The sequence below is a fragment of the Oreochromis niloticus genome, linkage group LG3, assembly GCF_001858045.2.
Source record: "Oreochromis niloticus isolate F11D_XX linkage group LG3, O_niloticus_UMD_NMBU, whole genome shotgun sequence".
Classification (NCBI taxonomy): domain Eukaryota; kingdom Metazoa; phylum Chordata; class Actinopteri; order Cichliformes; family Cichlidae; genus Oreochromis; species Oreochromis niloticus.
In genome coordinates this window covers 63,441,967-63,458,613 of record NC_031967.2, presented here as the reverse complement: position 1 = coordinate 63,458,613, position 16,647 = coordinate 63,441,967, and the positions used below count along the sequence as shown (strand labels likewise).

The 16,647-nt window shown below is 39.9% G+C and overlaps 2 long non-coding RNA genes and 1 pseudogene across 2 annotated transcripts; all 3 read right to left on the bottom strand.

Moving 5' to 3' along the window:
* Positions 1 to 16,647, bottom strand: part of LOC112846316 (zinc finger protein 85-like) — a 241,768-nt pseudogene that overhangs the window by 136,598 nt on the left and 88,523 nt on the right.
* LOC112846346 (uncharacterized) lies at positions 1,142 to 10,617 on the bottom strand. The gene is made up of 4 exons (XR_003219280.1): positions 10,557 to 10,617; positions 10,327 to 10,470; positions 1,846 to 5,595; positions 1,142 to 1,625 (listed from the first exon to the last, which is right to left on the bottom strand). It is a non-coding gene; the product is annotated as an uncharacterized LOC112846346 (long non-coding RNA).
* Positions 10,742 to 12,282, bottom strand: LOC112846354 (uncharacterized). The gene is made up of 3 exons (XR_003219291.1): positions 12,014 to 12,282; positions 10,882 to 11,314; positions 10,742 to 10,802 (listed from the first exon to the last, which is right to left on the bottom strand). It is a non-coding gene; the product is annotated as an uncharacterized LOC112846354 (long non-coding RNA).

Below are 16,647 nucleotides of genomic sequence, written 5' to 3'. Positions count from 1 at the left end.
ACAAGGGAAAACTAATAAGCAAATGAACAAAGGAAACCTAAAGCTTAAACATACACTATAAAGATCAAAAGAACTAAAACTCAAAACACTGGGTCATAAGACCCAGGATCGTGACACAGGGATCAGTAGTGTGTATTAACATGTGGTATAAGCAGCAGTCAGTGAAATATTACTGTTTCAGATAAGCAGTGTTGGGAAGGTTACTTAGAAGAAAAAGCCTAGTTTTTCTTCTTTTAAGAGCTCTGCAGGTTTATAAAGGTTTCAAAGTTGTTCTTTGGTCATGAAGGGCCACACACTGGATCTTGGTTTCTCCCTGGGTTTAAATATAAATGAGGTGTTTTCTTGTTTTATGACAGGTGGTCTATATGTCTATGTATAGAGTTATGAAAAAAAATCAATTTGTACTGCTTTTTGGTCAACCTGTGTTAAGTTGACTTGACAATAGTGTTTAACTATTGTCAGTCATGAGGCAGCCATTATACTGTAACACCCAGTTTTACCAGTAGAGCGCAGCAGATTTTAATTTTGATTCATGGCCATTTCAAACTTCAAAGGTTTAACAGGAGCTCTGAGCTGGTTCAGGAAACGCGAGCCAGAGTCACATGTTCATGAGATTTTGTTTTATCAGACACTTCAGTTATGTTTTCTTCTTAAACTACTGAAAAAGACACAATGAATGTGTCCACAGGGGAGGAGCAATAATTAAAATACAAAGCTTTGTGAAAACTAAATTCAACTATTCAAGAACACTGGTCACCTGTCCTTGGCGTAGGTTTATCACCTCCTGTTTATGTAATTTAATGAAGCACAACTGTAAAATGCCACTCTTATTTTAATTAAAAAAGTTGTTTATTCCCTGTACCCAAGTTGCCATATTGCTTTAATAAAAAAAAAACAAGAGTTTGTAAAACATAGAAAACTACGAATTGAACAAAGTTTCAATGGAACTACTAACAGAATTATCTTTATTTATTTATTTTGTAAGAAAAAAATTAAAAAGTTACTAAAATTCAACTTTTTGCCATGTCAGCAGCTGCCAGTTGTTTTTTTGGGTAACAAACAGCTTAAACTCTTCAGTCTCAAACACAAACTTCCTGCAATGAAGGTTTAAAGACACTGATTGATGCTCTGGCTTTTTGGGGGTTGTGGTTTAATCTTTATTCTTTGTTTTCTTCAGTGAAAAAACGTGTGCATTGGTTAGCCACAACCAGACCAGAACAAGTCAGATTTTATCTGTGACACCTTTGTGAAACCCACAGAACCACACGAGGAAAACAGATGAGGCTAATGTTTATTAATGTCACAGGGAAACTAAACTGTTGATCAGCATTCGACAAACAAACAAAGACAGTAACTTTACTGAGGACACAAAACAAGAGGACGATTTCATTATAGAGGTGTGTGTCTATATACCTGTATAATATACATTTAAAAACATTTTCATCACTTTTTTGTGATATATATGTTTAATTTGGTGGTAGAGAGACATAAGATCTGTAACATGTGGATGTCCTCTGGTCTGAGGTGCTGGGGGGACCAGTTAGAGACCAGCAGCTGGATGTCAGTGGTTGGACTGGTGGACTACTTCAGTGAAGAGTAGATGACGTCTGGCTCTGGTTTAAAGTCTGAACACAAACACACACAGTTCAAACGACAGGAAACATGATTACAAGCTTTGTAGTTCAATCAAGACCTCCAATCTCCACCTCTCTGCATCACACACAGTCCCAGTTCAGACTTTACTGGGAACCAGCTCAGATACAAATCACAGAGCTTCCACACTTTAACTGCTTTTTAAGATTTCCATGAGAAAGCTAGAACAGTATATCTCAAAATCCAACCTACCCCATTTATCTTCGGTTGTAATCAGACAAATAATATAAAAGTGTTTTCAGTCAGTGGGGTCATCAGAGGGCTGGAGCCTATCCCACCTACCATATGGTGAGAGGTGGCGTGCACCCTGTAGAGGTCACTAGTCTGTCGCAGGGCTAACACAGAGAGACAGACAACTGTTTGCACTCACATTCAAGCCACAGAGAACTCAGGCAAACACAGGTAGAACATGAAGTCTGAACTCCACACAGGATGGTGGTGGCCAGGTGGAGGAATCGAACTCAGGAGCTTCTTGAGTTCAATTCAATTCAATTCAATTTTATTTATATAGCGCCAAATCACAACAGAAGTCGCCTCAAGGCGCTTTATATTGTACAGTACATCGCACAATAATAATTCTTGAGTGTTGCTTTGATGCAACACTGTGCCTCTGTTCTGCCTAATATTTCACATGGCTTCACAGAATAAACTGGAGTTAATCTTTCCAAACTGAGGTGATTGTTAGGAGGTTAGGTTGGAGGCATCACTGAGTTTTTGTGGGATGGCTTAGTGACATTTCTGCTAGATTGACTTATTTTATATGGACTCTGGCAACAAGTCCTACCAGGCATTTATGGACTGTGCTTTAATACTTTCTAGTTTCTAGGTTTTTTATTGTGCCTCCCATGTATTCCATGTTTTATCCCTAGTCTCGCTTATCTCTGTGTTTGTGCATCTCCTGTATCCATCCCTCTGTCTCCCCAGTCAGTCATGTATCCTTGTCTCTGTGCCTGTCTCGTGTTTTCTGTTTTACTTTGACAGCCTTGTGTCCTTTTTTAGAGTATTAAGTTTTGCTGTGTATTTAAGCCCTGTGTTTTCCTCTGCCTGTTGTCATGTTGTACCATGATTGCTGTGTGTGTCCCTGTGCGCCTGGCTTCTATTGTTGTTTTTCGTCAGTTCCTGGTTTCTTTGTTTTGTTAGTAATGCAATAGGTGTCGGCTGCTTGGCGATTCCCATGATGCACTGAGTATGCAGATGGCCGCCACTTTCTGCGTCTTGTTCTGCCGGAGGTTTCTTCCTGTTAAAAAGGAGTTTTTCCTTCTCAATGTTGCCAAAGTGCTTGCTCATAGGGGGTCATATGATTGTTGGGTTTGTCTCGGAATCTGTTATTGTAGGGTACCTTACAATATAAAGCACCTTGAGGTGACTTTTGTTGTGATTTGGTGCTGTACAAATAAAATTGAATTGAATTCATGTGTTTTTTGTGATTCTTCTTTTGCGTTAATTAGTTAAAACCAAGGACAGAAATAAAGCAATGATTAAGTCTGTACCACATCTACTTGTAATTTAAATATAGTAATGATGCAGTATCCCTTTCAAAGTTAAAACAAAAGTGTAATTATATCTAATCAATTCTGAGCCATATATTTAGCATTTTTTTCAATGAAATAAATCTAATATGTCAAGATCTTAGCATAATTCATACTTTTAAATGGGCTAGTCAGTGGCACAAAATAAAATAATGCTGAAAAAAACTAACATATTGCAACATATTATCATTCCTGGATATTCTCTGCCATACCAGGCTGCTGGTATGGCAGAGAGTAGAGGAGGACCAGACTGTGGCTGCTCTGCGCTGTGACACTTAAAAGCAGCGGCACTTACACAGACGGCTTCCTCTTTGATGAAACCTCAGCAGTATGAACAGGAGAGAAATAGAAACTAAAGTATCGATCTCTTTGCACTTGTATTAATTAATATCAATACAAATGCTGATGCTGACATTATTGATATTTGGATTCATCCACTATCATAAAATGTTTATAAAGTAAGGAGACAGACAAGGGGGAGGGCCATGATGTCATTTGTGATGGAAGCAATGGAAAAACATTTAATTATAATTATTTTTCTTTCATGCAGCATTAAGTGGAGCCTATTATAAACTGCAGCAGCTTTACACTGTTTTTTCCTCATCTTAACACCTCAGTTCTAAAACAGCACCTGTATACAAAGAAATGGGGGGACTTTCTGTGTAAAAGACGTGTGGATAACCACAAAGCTGCCATCTTCAGTTAAACAGACTGACACCTTTGACCACAGGGCACAAGACAAACATGTTCTCAGAACAAGAACACTCACCCAGGTCGGACTGACTACAGTTAACAACAGGATGTCGCTCCTGTGGTTTTATATGCAGAACAGTCAAAGTCTATAATTGTAATAAAGATACTTGTTTTATTCATCCTGTGTCTTTATGTCTCATATATGCTGAGAACTTGCTGAGTACTAATCTCAGATATTAGACCTATATGGGTTATATAAGTTTATTATTTGCTGCTAAGTACTGCTAAAGTCACAACACACCTGACATCCCATTGATATAATAATAATAGATTGCATTATTGCACTAGTAGGCAGTAGGGTAAAGTGTCTTGCCCAAGGACACAACGACCAGGACAGAGAGAGCTGGGGGATCGAACCGGCAATCTTTCAGTTACAGATGAGCATCCCAGACATATTGAAAATAGATTATTACATTTAGTACACAACAGTACTTGCCAGAAATTCCAGCAGCTCCCTCAGTGTTGCTGCAGGGGTCTTAGCAGGATCACTGAGAAGTTTCCGCCTTAACTAAAGCCTTTCAACAATGAGATCCCTTTGATGGCCAAGTAATTGTCTGGAAAGTCTTATTAGCACAGCACACTTTTGCTTGATTGATTGACCGTAATTGTGTCTTTAATTCTCAGCAGGTGTTTACCCAAGAAGACTGCATCCTGTGGTTAAATCAATCTGTGCTTCAGCAAAGTATTAGATTAAGGGTGTACACACCTATATAACCAGCTTACTGTACTGTTTCATTATATTCATAATGTGTTCAATTTTATTTATATTTTTTGCCCTACTAGATTTATTTATTTTTACCATAATGTATAGGTTTTTCACTCATTGCATTAAAGATGGGAAAGGCCTTCAAATAATTTATTGTGATCTCAATAGTTATAATCACAATGTCATGGTCCTGGGCCATGTTGGCCCAGTATTCTTAGTTTTCGTGTGTTTTGTATGTTGTTCTTTATTTATGCATTGGTTCCTAGGTTCTGTTTAGATGTTCCTTATTTGATTACCCCCCGTGTGCCCCTCTGTGTATCTGTGAGCCCTCGTTTCCCCTCCTTGTGTTTTGTTCCATGTTTTCACCAGCCCGTTATGTCTGTCCTCTCTCTCCTCCTGTCGGAACCTCCGAGTACTTCCTGTTTTACTTTGACAGTCTCCCGTCAGTGTTAGGTTTACTCCTGCCGTGTCATGTTATGATTATCAGTGTCACCTGTGTTCCCCGTGTGCTCCCACTTCCCTCGTTAACCCTCTGTGTATTTATGTCTGCGTCTCCCTCAGTTCTGTGTCGCGTTCTTCCTCATTCATGGCCGTGTGTTTCTCCGTGTAATATGTTATAGTTTCCAGTTTAGTTTGTACGGTTTTCCTGTCCAGCAATAAAGCTGTGTTTTGAGTTCATTCCTGCCTCCATGAGCTTGCGTTTGGGTCCACTTCCTGCCAACCACACAGCCGAATCATGACACACAAAACCCTGGTATTTTTATAGAGGTGTGCACTTTTCATATCCACTGTAAAATAAAGCCAAGCCTTGCAGTAAAGGTAAATCTTGATGAACATAAAGAAGAGCAGCTGTACCTCTCATCTTTGATTTTTTCTTCTCATCTTTGATGATGATTGGTCCATAAGTGACGTCTTCAGTTCTCACTGCTGAGTAAACAGCAGCTGGATCACTGTCTGCACAATAAAACACACACAAAGGACATCAGTACAGGCAGAACAGCTGATCATATAGAAAGTGATAAAAAGTGTTTAAGAAGTAGAATTTAGAGTCAGTGAAAACTTGGCTGCTGCTGTAAAACATAAACAGACCTGATACAGGTGGAAGTGACTGAGCTGAGATTTCAACAACAAGGATGAAGGTTCAAGATGTCAAAAACTACCAAATTATTAACTTTATAAATGTTAGATTTACAATTTGAAATGGAAAATAACCAATTTAATTTGTATGCAACTAAAAATGTAGGTAATTCTAAAATGCAGCAGTCAAGAGGGTTTAAAACAGAATACTGTTATTATTAAACTGGATTTTATTTGTAATAAATCTCATTGAGATTCACAGTCTGTGTGCAGAGTTTACAGCTTTTAGAAATGATCTCTATATTTTTCTTCCTCATCTTACGACCAGCAGCTCTGTGGTGAAACACTTGCTGCCTACATGTGTTTCTATAAAGAGACACAGGATGCTGGACGACTGCAGAGCTGTTAGCTTCAGTTAACCACAGACCACAAACACACAGTCCAGCTCACAGTGAACATCACTCAGTAAGTACAAACACATGGTTACATCAGACTATAGTTTCACATTACAGATAAAGAAATGAAGAGTATGAACATAAGTATTGTGATTTCAGGTATGAAAGACATCTGATTAAAAGGATCACAATCTGATGTGTTGCTTACCAAAAGTTTAGTTTAAATGAAAATATGAGCATTGCACTCTGCATTAATAAAGCTTTAAATATAATTACTATTATAAATTGTAGAAATAAAGAAAATATATCATTGTGATTCAGCATCAAATCAGGAAAAGTTGGAATATTTTTTTTTTCGTATTTCCAAGCTCTCTGTAATGCCGTCATAAGCCTTTATATAAACCATCCATTATACGACCACAGTTAGAAACAGTGTTCATGAACATAAATTTAATTCTAACCATCCTCCTAAAACTGAGTCTGAACCATTTGAATGGTGTTGTGATGCAGGTAATCATTTTGTGTATAGTATTCACTTCTTCATACATTGGGGTGTTTTCGTTTATGTAAGTTCCAGGTAAAGGGTGATCATTGCTTGAAAGTGACTGAAGACATGTCAAAACTGGCTGTTTCCTGCCTACTTCCTGTTTCCAATGAAGCTGTGCTGTATGTTTAGTTGTGCATTGTTGTATGATCAGGTTTGTGCATCTAGAACAGCTAGGTTATTATTTTTGTACACATTGTAAAGATTGTAAATAATCGTTATTTGAAGAGAATGAGCCTGTTTTCTTTGTGGGTGTGAAGCCTTTTTCTTTTAACACCTTTTCCCTCTAGGGCAGGGCAGACTGGGTCAAGGGTCAGAAGAAATGCCATGGGCAGTTATTTTGAAGCCCATGTAAAAATGTCAGTGGACAAAATGCAAACACCTAGGCTTTACCAGTTACAACATCTAAAGCCAAAAGTGTCCCAAGGGTTTCTTCCTATTTTTTTTTTCATTTCAGTTTGATCGGATAAACATTATACTAGCTCATGCTGGAGACACATGTAACCCAGGTTTTTGAAATTGAAAATACTATTTCAGGTGGAATAAGAACAAAAAAAACCCAACAACCTTTAACTAAGTGCTTATTTTAAAATAAAAAATGAAATTTAAAAAAAGCATTGGACCAAAGTTTTTAAAATAAAAATCATCATACATTAAGGGCTGTTTCATTTATCTTCCAAATGTTTGTAAATGTTAAGTCCACAGAACAGAAACACAAATAATCACAGTTAACAGTATTTACAGTGGGTACGGAGAGTATTCAGACCCCTTTAATTTTCCACTCTGTTATTGCAGCCATTTGCCAAAATCATCTAAGTTCATTTTTTCCCTCATTAATGCATGTAGCACTCCATATTGACAGAACACAGAATTGTCGACATTTTTGCAGATTTATTAAAAAAGAAAAACTGAAATATCACATGGTCCTAAATATTCAGACCCTTTGCTCAGTATTTAGTAGAAACACTTTTTTATCTAATACAGCCATGAGACTTTTTGGGAAAGATGCAACAAGTTTTTCCACACCTGGATTTGGGGATCCTCTGCCAGTCAGGTTGGATGATAAATGTTGGTGGACAGTAGGGGTGGGTGGTATAAACGGTATACAGTAGAGATTTTGACTATACCGCTCTACTGCGTTAGCGCATGTTGATGATGTCATCAAGCTGTGCCTGTTTTGGTCAAAAGTGTGGCAGTGGCTACAAGCATTATCAACTGCAAATTATGCCGGTAATAACAAAGAGACAAAGCGCTTTTGAAATATGGGGAAAGCCAAAAACTGTGCTTCCTCCACTCCGTACCATTGATTCATTAACCTCCTAGGACCTGGCGTCCACATATGTGGACATCACATTTTGAGTTATTTAGACCAAAATACTCAATTTTGCTCTACAAGGGCCTGATATCCACTTACAAGGACATTATACTGCTGCTGTTCTATCAAAATTTTAAATGAATATCCTCATATGTGGCTCTTATTTTTCCTAAAAACAAAAACAAGGTAAAAAAATAAAATAAAATCTGGTAATTCTTTGTTTTCACATTCATCGGGCCCCAATATGCCCAAATATCAAAGAGAAATTAAAAATGCATGCTGTGGAAGAGTTCGGGTCTTAGGAGGTTAATGTTGAATTCTCTCGCAGCTGCTCTATTCCCATATTGTTGCAGTATATTAATAACTAACCTCGTATTGTGGATGAATTATCTCAGTTGTTCTCCTGACTGAAGTTTGGTCATTGTATAGCATCCTGACATGCGATTACATTTGTCCCAAACCACCAGAAGCCCTCATGTTAACTTTAATTGAGTGGAAAAACAGCTGGTGTTTATCCTCCACCAGGGGGTCCTTTGTCCCTCCTTGGGGGGATACTCCCACTGGGTTTAAATCTGGGACTCTCGGCCATTTGACCTTAGAACTGAAGAAGCTTCTCGGATGAGAGGTGAAACGTCTTCAAGCAACTTAAAGAAGTCCAGACGCTTTTCTTTGCAAACTCCTTTGACTACGATGACCTGGATGACTGAGAACCTTCACAGACATATCCTCCAGCTTCACTATACTAATGTCATGCTAGCTGTGTTGCTATGGTTGCTACCAGGTAGTCCAACTTCAGTAACCCTACAAACGCCACTGCTGTTTAGTTTTCTGTCTTCATTTATGTTGGAAGTGATAGCAGAGCTGTACAGTTTAATTAGTTTCAAAAATCTCTCACTCAGAACATCGTATGTCATGTTTAGGTGGAAACTAGCGAGCTAACTTCCTGCTTACTTCTAACTCTGTTAAATTTAATGCATTCTGTTTTCATGGATGCCTAGATGTTAAACTTAATTGTTACACCTGATCATTTTAATAAAGATAAAAGAATTTTGACCGTTTTTATCTCTCAGTGTTTGTTTGACTTTGGGACCTGAAGCAAATGACATTTTGGATCCAGATTACTCTGCGAGGCACCTCAGTATGGCAGCCGTAATGCTCCGACAATCCATCAAGCAGTACAGCTTCGTAGCTTACCAAACTAAAGCATTTTTGACAGAAAATGCGTACCACATAAAATTGGTTCGAGGTCAGTAAGCACAACCAGAATTCATACATCAGGCGCACTCTCGATTTTTGAGAAAATTAAAGGATTTTAACTGCGCCTTTTAGTGTGGAAAATACGTTATTCAGAAGAAAAGAATCTATCGCGATATATATCGTTACCACACGCGCTTCAAGTTATACCGCGATATGGATTTTAGGCCATATCGCCCAGCCCTAGTGCACAGCCATTTTTAGGTCTCTCCAGAAATGTTCAGTTGGGTTTAAGTCAGTGCTAGTCAGAGTTAAGTCAGGGTCATTGTCTTGCTGGAAGGTAAACCTAGGCCAAGTCTGAGGTCCTGAGTACTCGGGAGAAGGTTTTTGTCCAGGATATCCCTGTACTTCGCATTCATCTTTCCCTCAATTGCAACTAGTCGTCCTGTCACTACCTATAACTTTCTCCCATCTCCCGACTGCATCTCTGGAGCTCAGCCACAGTAATCTTTGGGTTCTTCTTTACCTCTCTCACCAAAGCTGTCCTCCCCCGATAGCTCAGTTCAGCCGGATGGTCAGCTCTAGGAAAGGTTCTGGTCATCCCAAACATCTACCATTTAAGGATTATGGAGGATTATGAAGGCCACTGCGCTCTTAGGAACCTTAAGTGCAGCAGAATTTTTTTGTAACCTTGGCCAGATCTGTGCTTTGCCGCAATTTAGTCTCTAAGCTCTTCCGGCACTTCCTTTGACCTCATGATTCTCATTTGCTCTGACATTCATTGTGAGCTGTAAAGTCTTATATAGACAGGCATGTGGCTTTCCTAATCAAGGCCAATCAGAATAATCAAACACAGCTGGACTCATATGAAGGAGCAAAACCATCTCAAGGATGATCAGAAGAATTGGAGAACACCTGAATTAAATATTTGGGTGTCACAGCAAAGGGTCTCAATGCTTAGGACCATGTGATATTTCAGTTTTTCTTTTTTAATAAATCTAAAATCTAAATCGGTCAATGTGGGGTGCTGTGTGTACATTCATGAGGAAAAAAATAACTTAAATGAGTTTTGCAAATGGCTGCAATAAAACAAAGAGTGGAAAATTTGAGGGGGTCCAAATTCGTTCCATACCCACTGTACTCACAAGTCTGAGTCTCACCTTCAGGTTTCCTGTGAACATATCGTCTTACCAGCAGAACCAGTAACACCAGTAGAACCACAACACAGACTGATCCAACAAATGACAACACGGAGATAACAGGAGGAGAGAGTGATGGAGGTGGAGGTGTGGTGGTGTGTTCCCCTTAAATAAAGCAAACACAGTCATTAAGTTGTCGTCACATTGTGAATGTTGAAAGCTGCAGAAACACAGACAGGTGAGTGTGTCACCTGTGACAGTGATCCAGCTGGATGGAGACTCTCCATGACCGCTGATGTCACACTTGTAGAGGCCTTCATCAGACCTGGAAACATGCTGGATGGTCATGTGACCTGTAGGCTGCTTCCTGATGAGGGAGCCATCTTTATAGAAAGCAGCTGGGAGGTTGGAGGGAGTGGTCTTTGTTTTACAGAGCAGAGTGACGTCATCTCCCTCCATCACAGGGAGGACAGGACTCTGCAGGATCACTGATCCACCTCAACACAGAGACAAACTACAGCATTTCATCCATTTACACACAGCTTCATCAACACTAACTCCACACACTCAGCTTACCAGTGACTGTCAGGTTAACCATGTTACTGATGGGACCCTCTCTGGACTCACACCAGTAAACTCCACTGTCCCATGGATACATGTATTCAATTTTACAGGAAGAATTAGTCAAACCAGCTGGTTTTCCCCACACGTCTCCACACTGAGTCCTCTGTTGTTTGCTTGTGTTTCTCCTCAGAGTCCATCCAGCAGAGCTGTCGTCCTCCTCACAGCTCAGAGACACAAAGTCTCCTTTGAAGAACTGAGAGCTGCTGGGACTCACAGTCAGACGAGCTGTGAGGGTTTTAAATGAAAGACTGATGATCTGTTAGACTTTACATTGTGAAACATGAACCCAATCAGGTCATATCAGTGAGCATTTCTCAGGTTTAAACTGTGACAGAAGAAGGTTACTGACCTTGGTTTGTTGTGCAGCTCAGCAGTGAGATCAGAACTAAAGAGAAACGACACTCAGGTTGATTTGAGGTGAACATAAAGAACAACTCCACACAAACAGCTGACAAACACACAAACTAGTCTCTCTGATTCATCTGCTCATTTTCTATTTTATATCAGTATATTTCAACGAAGTTTGACAAAAGACTAAAAATATTTAATATTTAAAAAGAAGAAGAAAGAGCATCATCCATCTTTTACACTCATTTTTCATCTTTTCTTTGAGGAAAATCTGGAGCCCAGTTGTTACTGTTTGAGCAGACGTGTAACACAGAAAAATAAAATAATAATAATCTCAGATTACTTTCAAATATTAAATGGACATGTTTTAACATTTTACACCAAGTTTTTTCTGTTTGAGGAAACAGATTTTAAACAGTTTCTGCTCCTTTTTATCTAAAGAACTCTTTAAACCATCATTATTGTTACTGTAGGTACTAATTATAAATATTACTGTTACACTGTGCAGCTGTGTTGATATAATGAGTGAATGATTTGATCTTTTCACTGCCTGCTGTGTTTCCTCGACTCCTGAGCAAAGATAAAGAGTCAGTTCAGACCTGCAGTTGGTCCTCGTGGTGTTTTGAACTTGAATTCAGCCTGATTTGTTTTTCATGTCTTCTCCTCCATCATCAGTTATCAGGAGAGCAGACAGTCAAAGTACAAGAATTCAAACAAACACAGAGATTCTACTTACAGAGCAGACACAGCACAGATGTTTCCTTCATCGTCCTTCTCACTCATTTGAGCTTTTTTTCATTTCTCTCACTGACACCAAGTAAAGCCCGCCCTCTTCCTCTGAGCACCAGCTTTCTATTGGTTCAAACAAGGGGTAAGAACTATTTCCTTTCCATGTAGTGGACGTCCCCCTCAGTGAGAGAGGCAGATATGAGCTGAAACACAGGAATCAAACCAGGGATGCTGCTGTTATGGAGCTGAACTGGAACCATTCAGACACTGAGGCCCTCTGAACACATTTTAATTACAGCTGTGCAGAGACACACTGATGACTGACTGGAACACTATGATTCACATTTTACATTAACACCATCCTCACACGGTTTTTATATGGCCACTGGAGGGACTAGAAAAAAGACAAGAACAAAGAAGATAAGAATAAACAACAATACTGAAACTCTTGGTTGTTTTGCTTGGATTATTATTATGGAATTTAATTTAATGTATTCTTTTATCTAGCTATCTTTTTTTCTATTGTTTGGCTCTTTTTTTTATGCCTGATGTAAATCAGCTGCTTGCTAAATGATCTTTTGCTAAAAGTGTTGGCATACTAAGCATGTACTTCAGCCAATACCTTTTTGATTATTCTTATCTCATGCTTTCTTGTTTTGTGAAAAATCTTTCTTCTGTAGTCATTGAGAGATTTGTAATGATAACCAAAAGAGAAAAAAAGTAGTTTTAAAAAAAAACTATGTTGGACTTTAAGTTGGACTAACAAGAATACAAGCAGATCATTGGTGATGCTTCTCTTATTTCTCTCCCTGTGACTCAGAAATCAGGGTCAGTAGGTCATGTTGAAGGATATATTAGAAACATATATGGAGGACAGAGGAGAGAGGAGGCTTTCCAGAAGCTTCTGTGTTGGAGTTCTGGTATATACTACAGTGGAGGAGTGGTGCAGCGGATTTAAGGGGGAGGCCTGGATACAAAGGTGGTCCTTGAGCAGTTTGTGGAAGGGATGCCCAGGGGAAATGACCAACAAATTGGCTGGGGTTTAATTACCTTTTCGGGCTGTATGTGGACATGTGATCATGACTGTTAGCAGCATGTGGTTTCTGCGGAAAGCCCAGACAGCTCTGGTGATTTGCCCCACGGATGATTTTCCACTGGAGCAGTCTTGTGACGACAGTCTACACTCAGCCTTTGACCAAGTGATAGGAATTGATGGTGACCAGGTGCGGCCTGAAGCCACACGGACCTACCCATGCTCTGTATTATTGAATGACAGGCTATATTGGGTGAGTCGTGACACTGGCACAGAGGACGAACAGACCCAGTTGTTGATGTCTGAAAGCTGCCGGGAAATTATTTTCCAGGTGGCTCATTAGAACTCCATGGCAGGGCATATGAGATATGATAAAACTCTGGAGCGAGTAATGGCCTGATTTTATTGGCCAGTCATCCAACTGGATCTCCGTGTCTTGCCCAGAATGTCAGCCAGCAATCCTAAAAGTGCGCCCACTGCCATTAATGGAGGTCCTGTTTAACCTCACTGGCATGGACCTCATCAGGCCATTTCACCGGAGTGTGCGCAGCTATCACTTTGTATTAGTTTCTGGTGGACTATGCAATGCAATACCTGGAATAGGTATTGCTGCACACAATTCCACAAAAAAGTGTAGCTTAGGTGCGGTTTCAAGTCTTCTCCTGAGTTGGCATCTCGAAAGAGATACTGACTGACCAGAGCACGTCGTTCATGTCTCACACACTAAAAGAGCTATACTTATACTTAGTGTTGAATCTGTTCGGACTGTGTCTACCACCCTCAGACTGATGGCTAAATCAGAACGCATATGTTATCACTGGTTGGACCCTCTATTATTGTGCGGGAGGTACCCTTAGGCTTCCACGGGATTTTCTGCCTTTGAGTTACTGTTCATCAGGAAGCCACAGGGAGATGCTCGACCTTATTAAAGAAAATTAGGAGCAAGGTCCGAGGCCGACTAAAAACAATATTCAGTGCAAAGCTTCACACTTTAAGGAGGTTATCACGAGACCCGGGAATGTCACCAGCACCTGTACAACAGAAGGGCTAGACTCGGGCAATTTTCACCAGGAGATAAAGTGCTTGTGTTACTCCCTTTTTCTAGCTCGGAATTACTTGCCAAATGGCAAGGAACCTTCGTGCTCACATGGTGAGTGGTGGACATTGACTATGAAGTGATAAGGCTAAACAGGTGAGGCGCTATTCAGATCTATCACCTCAGCCTCCTTAAAGCATGGAGAGGCCAAACCTTTCTCTGGTGAACCTGGTTAAAGAAAGAGATGAATTGGGGCCGGAGGTGCCAAATTTCACGATTCCCACCTCCCTCCATTGTGATAACCATCTCAAACAAACCCTGAGAGCAGATGTTGCTGCATCGCTACAGCATTTTGTAGATGTGTTCGCCCCCCTGCCTCGCCATACGACTCTCAGGGAGCAGCATTTTGAGATGCAGCCTGGCATGATAGTGTGTTCACAGGTTCTATGTCAATTACTACAAGGGTCACAAAGTGTCATGGTTCGATGCCTACCCCACGCAAGAACAGTGTTGGTCAAGTTACTTTACTGATTACTTATTTTCAAAAGTAATTAATTACTTAGTTACTTTTTAAAAACACGATTTACAACCTGAATAGGTGATAAAGTGATAGATCTTTCAGTCCAATTCTACTTTTTCTGCATAATCCATCATACAAAATGTAATCAAATGGAAAAGTCTCTTTTTAAAACTTGTTTTATTGGTTTTAATCTTTTAACTTTATGCATCAAGCAAAAATTAAATTATATGCAACATTCTCTGACTGGAAGAAATTTGTTTAACATTTAAACCTATTTTCTGCACATTCCAGCACATAAAATAAAATATATTTTTGTGTTTACACTCACTCTTTCAAATAGATGCAAGTAAAACACAGCAGAAAATAAATAAAGTCAAAGGTTAGTTGCTCTGTTTTCACCTGTAAAGCAGGACTGGGGTAGGCGGAGGTTTACCCTGGTGCAGGTGTGCCGCAGCGGTCAGTTGAAGAATCCCCGAGTTTCTCTGTGAATTTCACATTACAGTCGTAGCGCACTCGGTGCTTGCTTTTTTTCCACTGTAAAAAGAAGTTTTCTTCCCACGCACAGCTGACGCTAATGTTTTTGTCACTTTTTATGGAATCAAACTCAAAATAAGGTCAGTACTTCCACGCTTTAAACGCTGCACGCTCATACTCTCTCCCGTACTTGATATATTATCAGTGTTGGGAAGGTTACTTTTAAAATGTATTCCATTACAGAATACTGAATACATGCCCCAAAATGTATTCTGTAATGTATTCCGTTACGTTACTCAATGAGAGTAACGTATTCTGAATACTTTGGATTACTTAATATATTATCATGCTGTTTACAACTACGTGAATGTACTATTGCTGTGATTTATTACTGTTACTGGAGGTCCGCGGCTCCGAACAGTAGTAAAGGGACCTCTGGCTAATACGGTGGGTTGCGTGTCGGGCTGGTAGCCGAAAAATAGCTTCACTTTGTTGTCTGGGTCAACTTTGCTTGCCAGAGACAGAGAGAGGCGTTGAAAGGCTGCTCCAGCTTAACTTATTTTTTCCGGAGGAAAACACGAACACAGTGTACAGTTGAGTCTTAATAGCTTACTTACAGCTGGGCTCGTCAGGCACTCTTCTTGGCTGCAGTGGTTATTATTATATTTACATGCTTCCAGCTCCCGTTTTTGCTCCGTGACGTACTTTTTCTTTCTCTCCCTCCCTCGCTCACAGACACATAACGGGTATGGTAGTCCATTCTCGCTGCAGCACGGACTACACTGCCTATGAAGCTACATTCTTTAGAGCTATGCCTGTAGCATTCTGCCTATTAGCTTAGCACAACAACAACAAAAAGGCGCTCTCTCACCCAGGAAACACGCAGAGAGAGAGAGCGTCACCCTGTAACCATGGCAACCGCAACGCTGCCGCCTGGAACAACAGAACGTAGCTGTCAAACAAACCCAAACAATCCTGACCCGCCACAATATGAAACAGGGAAGTACCGCTGTGTAATCCATTTATTTCAACAAAGTAACTGTATTCTAAATACCACCTTTTTAAACTGTAACTGTAACGGAATACAGTTACTCATATTTTGTATTCTAAATACGTAACGGCGGTACATGTATTCCGTTACTCCCCAACACTGTATATTATCCATTGTTGATCTGCACACAGCTGTTGTCACGAACGTCGCACTCGCTTACGTCACTGTCATGAGACATTCTCGCAAAAAACTCACGGTTTTAGTAATGCAGTAACGCAGCGTTCCTACGGGAAAGTAACGGTAATCTAATTACCGTTTTTGCAATGGTAATCACTTACATTACTCGTTACTTGAAAAAAGTAATCGGATTACAGTAACGCGTTACTGCCCATCTCTGCTCAAGAGGCTGGTTAGATCTGGTTTGCTGACTTTTCTTATCCTGCTTAAGCTCCAGCCAAAAGATTTCTTGGATATCAACACCAATGAAGACGTTAACGCAGAAGTCTTATGGGAGACTACAAAATGCTTTACTCATGGTTTTTGCATCTCATTCTCTTCTATTTTGGCAAAAACAAGTCAATCAGATC